A 14,625-nucleotide genomic window follows, 5' to 3' on the forward strand; every position below is an offset into this window, starting at 1 on the left:
CATCCAGTTCCATAGGTTAAATGAAATCTATTAACTTCAGGCCCTCCTGGCAAGATATTAACAGAATGTGAAAACCCTCCCACTTCAAACCTCCAGAAACACTGGACAGAATGTACAAAATTCACTCTAAATGGAGGAACTGAGGTTCTAAGTGATAATGTCAGAAATGACAAGGAAAGGGACCACAGAGGTAAGCAAATGCATCAATGATGCAGTTGCCTTCAAGTAAAATGATCAAAAGCCCAGTAGGATACCTAAAAAGAAAGCCCCAAATATACAAATGAAAACATGGCAGATTAATGATGATATCCACACATCCACAAGCATACAGGGAAATATTAATACATCCCTCTGTGCTGCTGATAGATCAAGCAGTCAAGAACTAGTACAGATATAAGAACTTGAGTGCATGATGAACAAGTTTTATACATATATAACTACATACCTAACAATTAGAAAATACATATTTTTAAGAGAATCATTAATTTTTATAAAAATGGACAGCATAATAGTGTAAAGCATTTCCATGGATACTGAAGGGACTCTTTGATACGAACCAAAGTATGTTGTCAATGCAATAAAAATGAAATGCAATTTTTAAAAAGGAGGGGGAAGATCCTGCTGAAAATGCAATCACACTGTGAACTACACTTAAAGAAGAAATCACCATGAAAATAATATAATATTTTAAACTGAAAGAGTATATATTAAAAATAATAAGATAGATATGTTTCTAGTAGTGAGGCAGATGGGAATTACTAACACCTATTACTACAAAGCACTTTAATATGTTTGAAAGAAAATATTGAAAATAGAATAACTTTTCAAGTAAATGTATGACATTACAAAAATGCAAGAAGTATGAAGCCGAATACAAAGGCAGAACATTAGTCCAGGGAAGTAAATAAATACTGAAACCATCAGCTATCTTAAGAATTTATATATACATACACTCTTGTATACAGCAGGGTAAGTTCACTTATGTAGACAAACTCTCCATGGAGGCTTAAGTAAACAAACACACAAAATTAAACTGAAGATTTCCCCTAGAATCCATGGCAAATGGTAGGACCACTTATAAATGATTTAGGCCTAAATCTTTGACATCTACTTGATCTAAAATCCACAAGCTGAAAAATGTAACAAAAGTATTTAAGGCTAATACATTTTCCACAGTGTCAATTTAACTACATCTTGTAAATGTTGATGTGTAGCACTTTCATTTTTGTTCTGTATTAAGTATTTCCTAATTTCAGTTTAAATTATGTGTAAGTATTTTAAAATTTTCAACAAAATGAAATTTCTTATTATCACTTTATTATTTATTTCAAATTCAATTGCGCTGCCATCATAAAGTGATAATAGTAATTCTTTAAAATTATGATTCAAAACAAAGTCAGTTTTCATAAATGAGTTCTATGTGTGTTTAAATGAATATTTTCCAATTATTTGTACAGCATACTATTTCGGATATGTCTGATCAAGAGGGCTTACCATGGAATACAATGTTTGGTTTAACATGAGAAAATTGTTCAAGGTACTCCAAAATTTGTCTGAAGAAAAGACAAAAATAATTTGTTTAGGAAGTTCATAAAAAATCATTTAACAAACTTCAGTATCTATTTGTGATTCTTTAAGTATCACTCAGAAAAATAAAATGCAGTTTCTATAATTTGATAAAGGTCATGTTATAAAATCACTGCAGACAGTGACTGCATCCATGAAATTAAAAGATGTTTGCTCCTTGGAAGAAAAGCTATGACCAACCTAGACAGTGTATTAAAAAGCAGAGACATCACTTTGCCAATAAAGGTCTGTTTAGTCAAAGCTATCATTTTTCCAGTAGTCACGTATGGATGTGAGAGTTGGAGATGGACCATAACATCTGGAAATTCTCAGATTGTGTTTGCTCAATTCATGGGATTCTCTTTAATGCAAAATTTATTTTTATAAGTATATAATACTGTGTATTATGCTACCTTAGTTTCATTTATATACACATAAGTTGTATGTATATAATACATATATGAGATATACATGTACATTATTTATCTATGTATATTTTGTAGGTATACTTTTTTTTAATCCTGAGCTCAGATCAAGTGTAGAAATCTTCATAGTTAAAAAGGTCTGCAGTAAAACCTTTTCATCATTGCTCAGAACTTTGATCAGCCTTTCATGGAGGCACACCCACAGCCAACTCTCACTTACCCACCAATAAGCCCCTCAGTTATCCAGTCAACTTTACACATGCACGCACACATACAACCTTCACACTCCTAATTTTAAATTACTCTTTTGCTTCTCAGAACTACAGAGATCATGCATCAGGTAGACTGGGCAGTCTTCTGATGCTCAGATTTGGCTATTTTCTGTAGACATACTTCAATAGACTAAGAGAATAAAGTTGTGTTATAAAACTGTGATTGGCAATGTAATAAAATCCAGCTTTTCATACTACAAACACTTTGGCTTTTCCAGAAATTCAATTGTCATTCAAAGATGGCAGCATCTTAATGCCTATGGATTGTGTGCTTCTGGGTTCTCCAGTTCTTTCTATCCTTTCCCTGAACTAGCTCCCGCATTTCTGTTACTGTCAGAAGGTAACAAAGATCTTCTCACAAGTTTAAAGTTGAAAGCAGAAAGATAACATCCTAGACACATGGAATGAAAATCCATTAACATAAGGTAATGAGTGGAAATGGGTTGTACGAACATTGCGTTTATCAATTTTATCACTGAATAATTTTTTATGTAAACTATTATCTGTACACAGGAGACAAAGTCATTACCTCTAACAAAAACAAAAATCTCACTTGTGCCTAGAATTTTAAGCCAATAACTGGAACCACTGAGACCCAAGGCTGAGACACCTGCTCTAATACACAAATAATTAATTTCTTAATAGTTATTTTGTTAACATTGGTGATATTCAATGTCCAGTGGGAAGGTAGGTTTGTTGATGATAGTAATCATCCTTATTCAAGTGAAAGTTTTATTTGCCTCATATATAAATGTATTTGTATCCATTTTACAATGTTGAAATTAATAATGCTTTTTAACATTGTCTTCAAATATTTAAAAATAATCTCTAAGTTAGATTTCGTTAAGTCAAAAGCCAAAGGCAATAATTCTTTCCTGTATCTTTTTGATATGTTCTGTAAAAAGAGAGGGGGAAAGGAGTGAGGAAAAGGGAAGAGAAAGGAAGCGAGAAGTAACTCAGGCATTTTCACTGATGAAGTCCATACTTTTGTCTCTCCGTCCATCTCAGTGACACCACAGTCAATATGTCCTGAGTTTACGGCAGCCATCTGGTGGCAAGAGGAGGTAGGGGACTTGTCTTGAAGCTGTGTTTACAGTGTGAACACACTGTTTCTCCTTAGGTCTTATGATCCCCGGGGGGCTGGGATCATAGCATGGGTTTTGACACCCCTTCCCCAGCTAGGCCTGACACTGCTCGGCCTGTGTTCAGACACCCTGCACACCAGCCACACGCCATGCACTCTCCATCTTAGTTTCTGGGGCAACAACAGTGAACAAGGACGTTATTCCAATGACCTAACTGGGGATGTAGGGAAATTATCAAGTAATTATAACAGAATGTGAGGATGGACTGTGACAATGGTAGACCACAGAAACCAGCCTGGGGAAGGGGATGGGAGTGACCAAGGAACTTCTAACGAAACCGAGATCTGAAGAAGAAGGAAGGGTTAGTCTGCCAGAAAGGAAGAAATAGCAAATGATGTTCCAGGGCTAAGGAGAGAAAGCCAGGAGGAAAGCAAGAAGATGGCAGGGCAAGTTTGTTTGTAACAGTCATGGTGATTCAGGTCCACATGTACCACACAGGTGCCTTCCCCATCAAGTGTGTTTGATGACAATACGGGAAGTGGAAGACCCACTCCCCTCCCTTAGAAGAGACCCAGTTCCTGTCTTTGAACCTGGAAAGTACCACAGGGTTAGAGAGGATCAGTTCCTGAGACTCCATGGGCTGGTGTCCCAGAAAGACCAGGACTGGCCAGTCAGAATCTAGTGCTGCTTATGAGCTGTGTGACCATGAGCCCGCTACTCAACACCTCCGGCCTGAGCTTCCCAAGCAACATCACCTCCCAGAGTTACACTGAGGATTAAATGAGAAGGTATCTGTAAAACATAGTGCCCTTTCTCTTAGTGAGTGAAAGTCGCTCAGTCATGTCCAACACTTTGTGACCCCATGGACTATTTAGTCCATGGAATTCTCCAGGCCAGAATACTAGAGTGGGTAGCCTTTCCCTCTCCAGGTGATCTTCCCAACCCAGGGATCGAACCTAGGTCTCCCACATTGTAAGCAGATTCTTTACCAGCTGAGCCACAAGGGAAGCCCACCCTTTCTCTTAGGAGCTGCTCAATAATTCCTCCTTCTTTATCTCACCTCTTCCATCTTCAGTGCAAATGACCTCTGAGAGCAAATGCTTAAACCCCCCCGGCCCTACACACACACACTTACATCTACCCACAACTCAGTTTCTATCCAAGAGACCCTAAATAATGCTCCCTGACACTGCTCCCAAGTCATTTCTACTGGAGCCACAAGTATAGGAATGTGAGAAGCACTTTGGCTGTTTCTGAATGGACTGATTCAAAATTAGGAAAGGAGTACATCAAACCTGAACATTGTCACCTGCTTATTTAACTTATATGCAGAGTATATCATGAGAAATGCCAGGCTAGATGAAGCACAAGCTGGAATCAAGATCGCTGGGAGAAATATCAATAACCTCAGATATGCAAATGACACCAATCTTACGGCAGAAAGTGAAGAGGAACTAAAGAGCCTTTTGATGAAGGTGAAAGAGGAAAGTGAAAAAGCTGGCTTAAAACTCAACATTCAAAAAACTAAGATCATGGCATCCGGTCCCATCACTTCATGGTAAATAGATAGGAAAACAATGGAAACCGTGACAGACTTTATTTTCTTGGGCTCCAAAATCACTGCAGACAGTGACTACAGTCATGAAACTGAAAGATGCTTGCTCCTTGGAAGAAAAGCTATGACAAACCTAGAAAGCATATTAAGAAGCAGAGACATTGCTTTGCCAACAAAGGTTTGTCAAGTCAAAGCTATGGTTTTACCAGTAGTTGTGTATGGATGTGAGAGTTGGACCATAAAGAAAGCTGAGCACCAAAAAAAAAAAGAAAGAAAGAAAGCTGAGCACCAAAGAATTGATGTTTTTGAACTGTGGTGTTGGAGAAGAGTCTTGAGAGTCCTTTGGGCAGCAAGGAGCTCAAACTAGTCAATCGTAAAGGAAGTTAGTCCTAAGTATTCACTATTCATTGGAAGGACTGATGCTGAAACTGAAGCTCCAAAACTTTGGCCACCTGATGCAGAGAGCTGACTCATTGGAAAAGACCCTGATGCTGGGAAAGATTGAAGGCAGGAGGAGAAGGGGACGACAGAGGATGAGATGGTTGGATGGCATCATTGATTCAATGGACATGAGTTTGAGCAAGCTCTGGGAGATGGTGATGGACAGGGAAGCCTGGCGTGCTGCAGTCCATGGAGTTGCAAAGAGTTGGACATGACAGAGCAACTGAACTGAACTGAACTGAACCACCTTGCTCTACAGAGAGTCCAACGCAGGAAGGGTGTGTGCAGGCACTGGCAGAGACTCTGCCAGGAGACGCAATCAGTCCTGTCTACACTGCAGCTGCCTCTCTGATTTCCATTAAAAGGGGAAAAATTCAAAAGCAGCACACTCCCACTTGTTTCGGTTTTATTTTCTTTGAAATAGAAGTCATTTGTAAAGTTCTCCAGTCCAAAAATATCTAAGCAAATTGATCAAGCTTACAAATCTAAAGGACATTTATGTGGTCGTGTTCTAAAAATTTGAGCTTTCAGACACATTAAAACCAGCTGGTCCCAGAGATGGTTTCACTCACCCTTCTTCGACAAAAATTATATATGCTCTGCTGCTTCAAAGTCTCTTTAGCTTTAGCACAATATTTCTTTCCTTTAAAAATGCAACAGATCAGAAGAGAGTTGGAAATATCATCCGAGGTTATATAAAACAAAAGAGATGCTGCTAAAGAAATAAAAGTGCACTCAACCAAAAGAGAGAATAAACCTTCAGAGAATGAGCTGGGACAACCCTATGAATCTCACCAGGAAACCAAATAATAAGCAAGGCAAGTTAATAATGAATGAACAAATAGACTGGAATTAGATACTCTAAATCCCTGAGAAAAAAGCCCTCCTCCTGTCTGTTCTGACTTTGGCTCTGTTTCTCATTTATTGAAATCAAGAGCAGTGTATATCCTGGACTGACCCTTGAAAAATAAATGATCTTCAGAAATTCCACTCTATGAGAGGTTAAGACACATGACTCAGTGTATAGGGGTTAAATTTTAATAAAGTAAAAATGAAGAGTTTATCCCAAAGCACACTTGAGTTTAGGAGTTGGGTTTTCCTGCCCCAGAATGACATCCCACAGCAAAGGGCAGGATGAATCATGGAAAGTGAAAGTGTTAGTCACTCAGTCATGTCCAGCTCTTTATGACCCCATGGAGTGTAGCCCGCCAGGCTCCTTCATCCATGGCATTCTCCGGGCAAGAATACTGGAGTGGATTGCCATTTCCTCCTCCATGGGATCTTTCCAACCCAGGGATCGAACCCAGGTCTTCTGTGTTGTAGGCAGATTCTTTACCATTTGAGCCACCAGGGAAGCCCAGAACGGAGCATACTCTCTGCCAAGAAAGAGTGAAGTCGATCACCTGCTATTTGTACTGAAACACATAATTATGATAGTTTCTGCTGCTGAAGCCCTATGCCCTCTGGCAGCTGGGGAAATTTGGATAGAACACCATTCTACCAGGGATAAGTAAATAGCATCCACTATAATGACTCATTGGTAACTCATCCTTGGAAAAGCCCACCACTAATTCTTCAAAGTATATAAAATATTTAGCATTATCCTTATTTTCAGATGAAGAAAATTGAGTCTCAGAGGTTAAGGAACTTGCTTAAGGCCACATCCCTTAACCTAGTAAGTGACAGAATTAGAACTTGAACCCTAATCTTTGACCCCAAACCTTTGGACCTTGTCCTTACAGTGGCAACCTCCCCAGTACTGCACATTTTCCCCTGACTTAACCTAATTAGGCAACTGGATATAGCTCAAGTAAAAATGTATGTCATTACCCAAAGAAATCTGTCTCTCTCTGTCTCTATATCTCTGTCTCTCTGGGTATATGTGTGTCTCCCTTTGTGTGTATGTAGCCTTGTATACCTTTTACTATGCAAACAGACATATTTTTCACAAAATTGGAATCATGCTATCTACTTGGTTTTGTATTTACCTTTAAAATATATTTTAAACATTTCCCCCATGGCATTAAGCATTCTATGTGCCTTTTAATGGATAAACTCAGCTGGCCTGAAAAACCAGGAAAAGAACCTGAAAAGGCATTGTTATTGTTGTTCAGTCACTCAGTTGTGTCTGACTCTTTGCAACCATGAGCTACAGCTTGCCAGGCTCCTCTGTCCTCCACTGTCTCCCAGAGTTTGCTCAGATTCATGTCCAATGAGTCAGTTATGCTATTTAACCATCTCATCCTCTGCCACCCTCTTTTCCTTTTGCCTTCAGTCTTTCCCAGCATCAGAGTCTTTTCCAGTGTGTAGGCATCCGGGTGAAAATGAAAAGGTATTAGTGTAAAATAATGTTGTTTAATTTAGAAGTAACCAGAACATGCTTATGGATCAAGAAGAAAGACTCCACCAGGTAACTGAAGAGTACTATTTACTAAATGAATTGAGGGTAAATACGGGAGGAGAAGGCAGAGAGTTAGGTTACAGGACAGCGGGATTTAGCCTTGGGAATCAGCAAGCATATTTTCAGATGGAAACAGACGTACTTTGAGTTGCATAGTTGGGGAAATGATGAAGAGATTGCTGGCTGTCTTTGATATTTGCAAAAAACTAAAGGTGTAGTCATCTTTTAACATATAAGAAAAAGAGAAGTTAATTTCAAATGATAGTTGAAAGTTGACATTTTCCCTGAGGGCGGAGAAGTGGGGAATTAAAAAGGAGATGAAACTATCATAAATAGGTACAGATTGTATTAGTTAACATGAACTTAGAGCACATGGAAATGTAAATAACTCCATAGATATTGCTGAGATTTTGAGGTTTAATGGCTACACAGATTTTATCTGAATGAACTGTTTGGATTTGCTTGGCCCTTCTGTTCTCATACTGCAGGTTCATAAAATACTCTTGAACATCTACTAAAAGAAGGAAATCTTTATTGGGGAAGAAGAGATAAACCTGTCTTAATCTTATGTAGCTTTGAGTTTTCATTGTCTTTATAGACATGTGACTTTCTGGCCTCATCTCTAGGTAGAGTAATAATTGTCTTTGGATTTTTCAAAGAAATTGCTATTCAACCTGAAAATCCTAATTTCTTATTTCTGAACTACATAGCAAAAGACTTAAATACTAGCTGTTTAATCTTTGTTTTCTCAGTTTATGTGGTCTATAGAAATTACTAATGAAACATCTGTTTATCTATATAATAAAACGTAAGTTATGTGTGTGTTCAGTTGCTCAGTCATGGCTAGTTCTTTGCAACCCCGTAGACTATAGCCCACCAGGCTCCTTTGTCCATGGGATTTTCCAGGCAAAAACACTGGAGTGGGTTGCCATTTCCTGCTCCAGGGGATCCTCCCAACCCAGAGATCGAACCCAAATTTCTTGCATCTCTTGCATTGGCAGATGAATTCTTTACCATTGTGCCACCTGGGAAGCAAAATATAGACGCTGATATGTAATTAATGATGAAAATTATGAAAATTTCCCATTCTGGTTTCTCTGTGATTTAAAATTTTGTATGTTTTGTTGTTGTATCCTCAGGTTGATTCTATAGCCATAGTAGCAGAAGGTTTCTAGCATAATTTATTCAATAAGTGTCAGCAAAAGCCATCAATTCTGCTCCATCCAGTGCTGACCTTGGAAATCAAGGTCAGTTATGCCACAGCTGTGTGGTTTAGGAAAGTCTTTTGTTTTTACTCGCTGCTTTGCTAAATGAAATGATTTAACTTGGTTGTTTTTATGTTCCCATTCAAGGTCTTGAAATCCATATCTATATTTCAATTTGCATAGCAGGACATCATAATAATTAATAACATAGTTAGAGACAGCCCTGCTGTGTAGATTACATTAATGGATGTAATGGAAAACAAACACTGAAATGAACCCTTAAAAGGCTTAAGAATAACATTGCTGCTGGCAGTGTTGGTGTCTTATTAAGACAACCAGCAGTTTTAAAGGCTAGCTATGTTGAGTTGCTTATGTTATGACTAGGCTTCTTTCCCTATCAGATAATGTTCATACGATGATACCGAATGTAAGTGAAAAAGATCACACAGCACCCAGTCACCTCAGGAAATGGTCACAGTGTACTAAAGGAAAGTAAGGCAACAAGAGCAATTATGAGAGTCAAGCTGTGACATGGAGAAGGTTGAAATGACATTTCGAATTTGGAAATTCTATTTATAGTCACTGGGATTTTTCATGATAGTTTAGTTTTGGGCTTCCATGTTTTGGACATAATCTCAGCTTCAAGGAAAATTTATCTGAAGAGCATTATGTGAGTCTCCTAATTCATCTGAGTTTATATAGTATGTGAGGGAAAATAATCTGATATTTTGGGGAGAAAGCTCAAAGATAGCTTCCTCATATTAAGGAATAGCTGGATGTTTAACATACATATAGTGACTTGCTGACAACACGATTCATTTCAAACAAACAATTAAACAACTCCAATTAAGTAATTCTAGTATACAATCTATATTTTAATCTATTTCTATCTAGAATGTCTCTGGATAAATGCTGTTTCTGCTGTTAAAACAGATGCCCTTTTATTCCAGAAAGATGGTCTTGCAGACAAAAGGCATCAGATGATTAAAGACTTGTGTTCAAATATAGCACTGTAATAAGGAAATTCATGTAATCAATCAGGGAAATACACTGGGAATTCTTACATCTGTTAAGGAGCAGGGGACCAGCTGCATATTGCCCCAGATTACTTCATAAATACTTAATAATATATTATATCATCTGGCTACTTAGTTTACAACTAAAGTTGGTTTGTCACATTAGTCAGAACAAAGTGCCTTTGTCTTGTGAAAAAGGAAAGCAAGGGGTCCGCCAGACACGAACGTTTTACCGTTTTACAATTTTAGAGGGTAGGATAACAAGGAAAGCGTCTCTTTAGAAAAAACATGAAATAAGATATACAGAATAATTTGCTTATCAAGTTATTATTATCCATGCTTGCAGGAAATTCCCATGAGGAAATGAGGAAATAAATGAAAGCAACTAATTTTTTTTCATGTTGTCAGTATAACTGCTCCAAGGGACTGCCCTTCAAGTAGTCGACTTGTCAGAAAATAGAAACAGAGCAGGATACAAAGATTTACAGACTTCCTGTTTCCACATCAGAGAACATGGGCTTTCTTGTTATTAATAATATTTGATCTCTGCAAACAGAATATGTCTGGCCTCTTAATCTCATGCCGAAAGGCCAGAAAAACTCACAAAGTCACTATCGTTTGTCTCACAGACTGTCATTTGATTCTTTGGGTTAAAAAGCCCAGTGGAAGCAAAAGTTTAAGAACCTTCTACGCTTCCTGGGATTTAAATCATTTAACAATCTACAAATTAAATTATTAAACAGTAAAAAAGCCAAAGTCCCCAGAGTCATGATGCGTCTTTGTCACTCATTTAGTTTGTCTCATCCAGTTAAATCTAACTAGTTAGAAAACCCAGACTAAATCAATGGGAGGAAATGACTATAAACTAGCCAGATGGACTCTCATATATTTTCCTGCACAGGTCCAAAATACATTTCTAACACTTGGTAAGGCCAGGGGTAGGCTCTCCATTAGTTTTCACATGTTTCTCAATCATTTGCTATTATCTCAGTACAGAGGAGCCTGGTGGGTACAGTCCATGGGGTCGCACAGAGTCAGACATGACTAAAATGACTTTGCACACATGCACATACATTAAAAAAGACTTTGGGTGTGTACAACCACATAACTTCTGAAATATGGTATACGTTTATACCCCTAAAGAAATGAATTTAAAGTTTTTTTCCTCAAATTATAGCTAAAAACTGGTGTTTTGTTTTTTAGTTTACAGTTCATTGTATATGAGGGTAAAAATATCTTTTGGTTTATTTAGCAAATAAATAAATGTGCTAAATTTTTATTTCCTCACTTTATAAAATTTTATTAGTCTCATTTTTCTATATGGTCATTGCCTTTTGTTAATTTGTTCATTAGCACTATTACACTAAGGAGGTTAGCATTTGTCATTGATGATGGCTATAATGATGATTACATTTTTTGAGTTATTGGCCCTTTTTCTTTCACACAGTTTTTAAAAATTTGTTCAGTTTTTTGTCTGCATTTTAATCTTTGGAAAGGTACATTTTTTTTTCCCAGTTTCTGTATTTTTCATTTATTATATTTTTCCTCTACCTCTTCTAATTTCATTTGTGCCTGTTTTTGTTTCAGGTTTTTTTTTTTTTTTTTTGTAGTGGTTTTTGTCATACATTGATATGAATCAGCCATTTTTTTTTTTAATTTTTGGCAAGGTATATTTTAAAAAGTAGTCTGCTTTTTTATGGAAGTATAGTTTATATACAGTAATATTATGGAAGTTACAGGTATACAATATAGTGATTCAAAATGTTTAAAGGTTATACTCTATTGATGGTTATCATAAAATATTGGCTTATATATCCCATGTTGTACAATATATTCTTGTAGCTTATTTTATCCCTAATTGTTTGTACCTCTTAATCCTGTATTGCCCCTCTCCCCTTCCCTCTCCCCACTGATAACCACTAGTTGTTCTCTATACCTGTGAGTCAGATATCACATTTTAATAAGTGTGCAAGATAATTCATAGATCACTGATGTTTGTAAAGCTCTTTGTTTATTTGTACCACAATTTGTTGTTGTTTAGTCCCTAAGTCATGTCCAACTGTTTGTGACCCTATGGACTGTAGCCTGCCAAGCTCCTCCGTCCATGGGATTTTCCAGGCAAGAATACTGGAGTGGATTGCCATTTCCTTCTCCAGGGGATCTTCCCCACCCAGGAATCAAACCCACGTCTCCTGCACTAGCAGGCAATGGCAGGCTGATTCTTTACTGCAGAGCCACCAGGGAAGAATGAATGTACCACAATGCCCCTCATCTAAAGGGTCTTCTCTTCTCCAATCAAACTCCCCAAGCTCAGAGCTCTTCTTCATGAGGCTGCCTTGTACCACTCCCCCTCACCTGCTCTCTTTTGTAGAATTCCTATTGTGAGTTACCACTCATTTTGACACTTAACATTCTATTTGTCTTTCTCAAAACATGCCAGCCTTCCCCAACTATATTGTAATTGCCTGAGCAAAGGTTTGATTTGCTTTCCCCAATACACCTGGATAGATAATAAAAGTTTATAGAGCAAATATATTTGTTCAATACTTTCTAAGTTGAAAATCATTTCGGTGTTTTCATGTTTTAGAAATATTTTATTTTGTAAACTATCCCACTGGCTCTTTAAAGTTTATTCCATGTCTCAGAAGAATTTAAATATATATTTGTCTCTTCTAAATAAACTGATGAAATGTTTCTACTTGTACCAGCCTTCCCTAAAATATACTAACATTCATTGATTTATCTTCACGTTCCAAACACTTTTGACTTCTTGTATTTAAACCTTTATACTCAGCAAGGAATATGTTCTATTGTTTCCCAGACCCTTCTTGGAGATGAAGAAAATTTAGGGATCTTGCCGAAGGTCACACAGTGGTAAGTGGTGGAGCCAGGCTGGGAACTCTCAGTGATTCTTAACCATTAGGAAACAGTCTGCTTCATTTGCCTACAGTGATATTTAATATCACTGTTAATTCTAATTAAACGGAATTATGGAGAAATGTCAAGGTATATGGAGATTAATTATAGGATGCCTGTAAGATATTTGATTCCTTGAGAAAAAAAATTAAATAGTCATGGAAAAGACTCCATTCTGGAGTGTTAGGTAATTCTCCACCATCATTACTTATGCATACACATGAATCTCTAACAGCATTTCTAGTTTCTTTTCATGTAAAGTTAGAGGAGTTGAATGATAATCATTAATTGACAATCTTCAGAATTTGCTCTAATTTGGATACGCATCAAGCTTATGGCCTGCAGATAAGTTATTATTTTTAGAGAAAATCTTTTTTTCTGAGAAGTCTATAACAGAATAGTAATGTGTTGGCTGAAGTTAATACCCTATGGCCCTTCTAAGTTTTCAGATGCTAGCCAAGAGCAAACCTTATAAATAAATCCCCTTTCTTCATAGTTTTATTATGCCGTTGATTGCTTTCTATTTAATTTTTAATATATGAACATCTTTCAATAGTGGCAAATATCATGCTATTATATTCAATGCCAATACTGTTTCCATTGTATGCATTGTTTATTTAATAAATCTATCAGTAGATTTTTTAAATGTGGCTTCATATTTTATTCTAATAAACAAAAATGCAAAGAAAAAAATGTTCTATGGCAATGTTGTGATTTTTAGAAAAATCTAAGTTAACCCAAATTGTTAACAACAAAATTAAACTTGTTAGTAAAAAGGTGTAAAATTCAAGGAATAAGCCAACCAAAATCTTCACATCCGAAGCATTACTAATGCAGTGATTTATACTGGTAGTTACATTCAATAGTATTTCAGAAGTAATATATACAACAAACCTCTCTGTGACCAATATATTTCAATAATGTGTGTTCTTTGCCAAAAGACCTACAGCAGAAAAGGGTAGAGGAGGAAAAGCAGGGGCTTCGGAGCCAGGCAGACCTGAGGCTGAATCCCAACTTAATGTTAACCTTGGGCAAGTTTAACTTCTTAGATAACCTTTTACCTAAACTGGAACAGAAGGATAGAATGGCTCTCTTGCCATTTGCAAGGCTTTCTCAGGATAAATGTAATGTCTGTAAATTTCCTTATGATGTTTAAAATATTATAGCTAGCGTTACTACTTCAGGCATATTAGTTGCCACTCATATTGTGAAGATTACGAATAAATAAAAAGGATGCACTTTTTAAATGATCCTACAGGCAGACTTTAGCAAGATAGCAAAATAAAACCCTCAGACTTCATTCCCCCAAGGAAACACCAACTTAACAACATATACCATCTAAAAAGCCTTTACGAGAACTCCAGAAACTAGTTAAGAAATCACAGTATCCCAGACAAGTGTGAAGCCAAGCCCAGCCTCATTGAAATGGATACAGAAATCTGTTGCATTTAACCCAGGATAGCTCTTCCCACAGGCCAGCACAAAAACCTACCTTAATGAAATAGAGACCTAAGAATTATATGACAGAGTCAAAATAACCATCTTAAAGAAGCTCACTGAACCATAAGAGAAAACTGACAACCAAATGAAACCAGGAAAACTATGCATGAACAAAATGAGAATATCAATAGAGACAGTGTTTTAAAAAATAGAATTTCTGGAACTGAAGAATACAATAACTGAATTGAAAAGTACAGTAGCAGATATATTTAAAATGGATAACCAGCAAGGTCCTTCTGTATA

The 14,625-nt window shown here is 36.9% G+C and overlaps 2 non-coding genes across 2 annotated transcripts; both read right to left on the bottom strand.

The window, feature by feature from the left end:
- Positions 1-2,088: 2,088 nt before the first annotated feature.
- On the bottom strand, positions 2,089-2,158 carry LOC122685092. Its single transcript, XR_006338264.1, has one exon. It is a non-coding gene; the product is annotated as a small nucleolar RNA U2-30 (small nucleolar RNA).
- Positions 2,159-2,303: 145 nt separating this feature from the next.
- On the bottom strand, positions 2,304-2,381 carry LOC122685094. Its single transcript, XR_006338265.1, has one exon. It is a non-coding gene; the product is annotated as a small nucleolar RNA U2-19 (small nucleolar RNA).
- Positions 2,382-14,625: the final 12,244 nt, after the last annotated feature.

Source organism: Cervus elaphus, chromosome 27 (assembly GCF_910594005.1).
Source record: "Cervus elaphus chromosome 27, mCerEla1.1, whole genome shotgun sequence".
Lineage (NCBI taxonomy): Eukaryota > Metazoa > Chordata > Mammalia > Artiodactyla > Cervidae > Cervus > Cervus elaphus.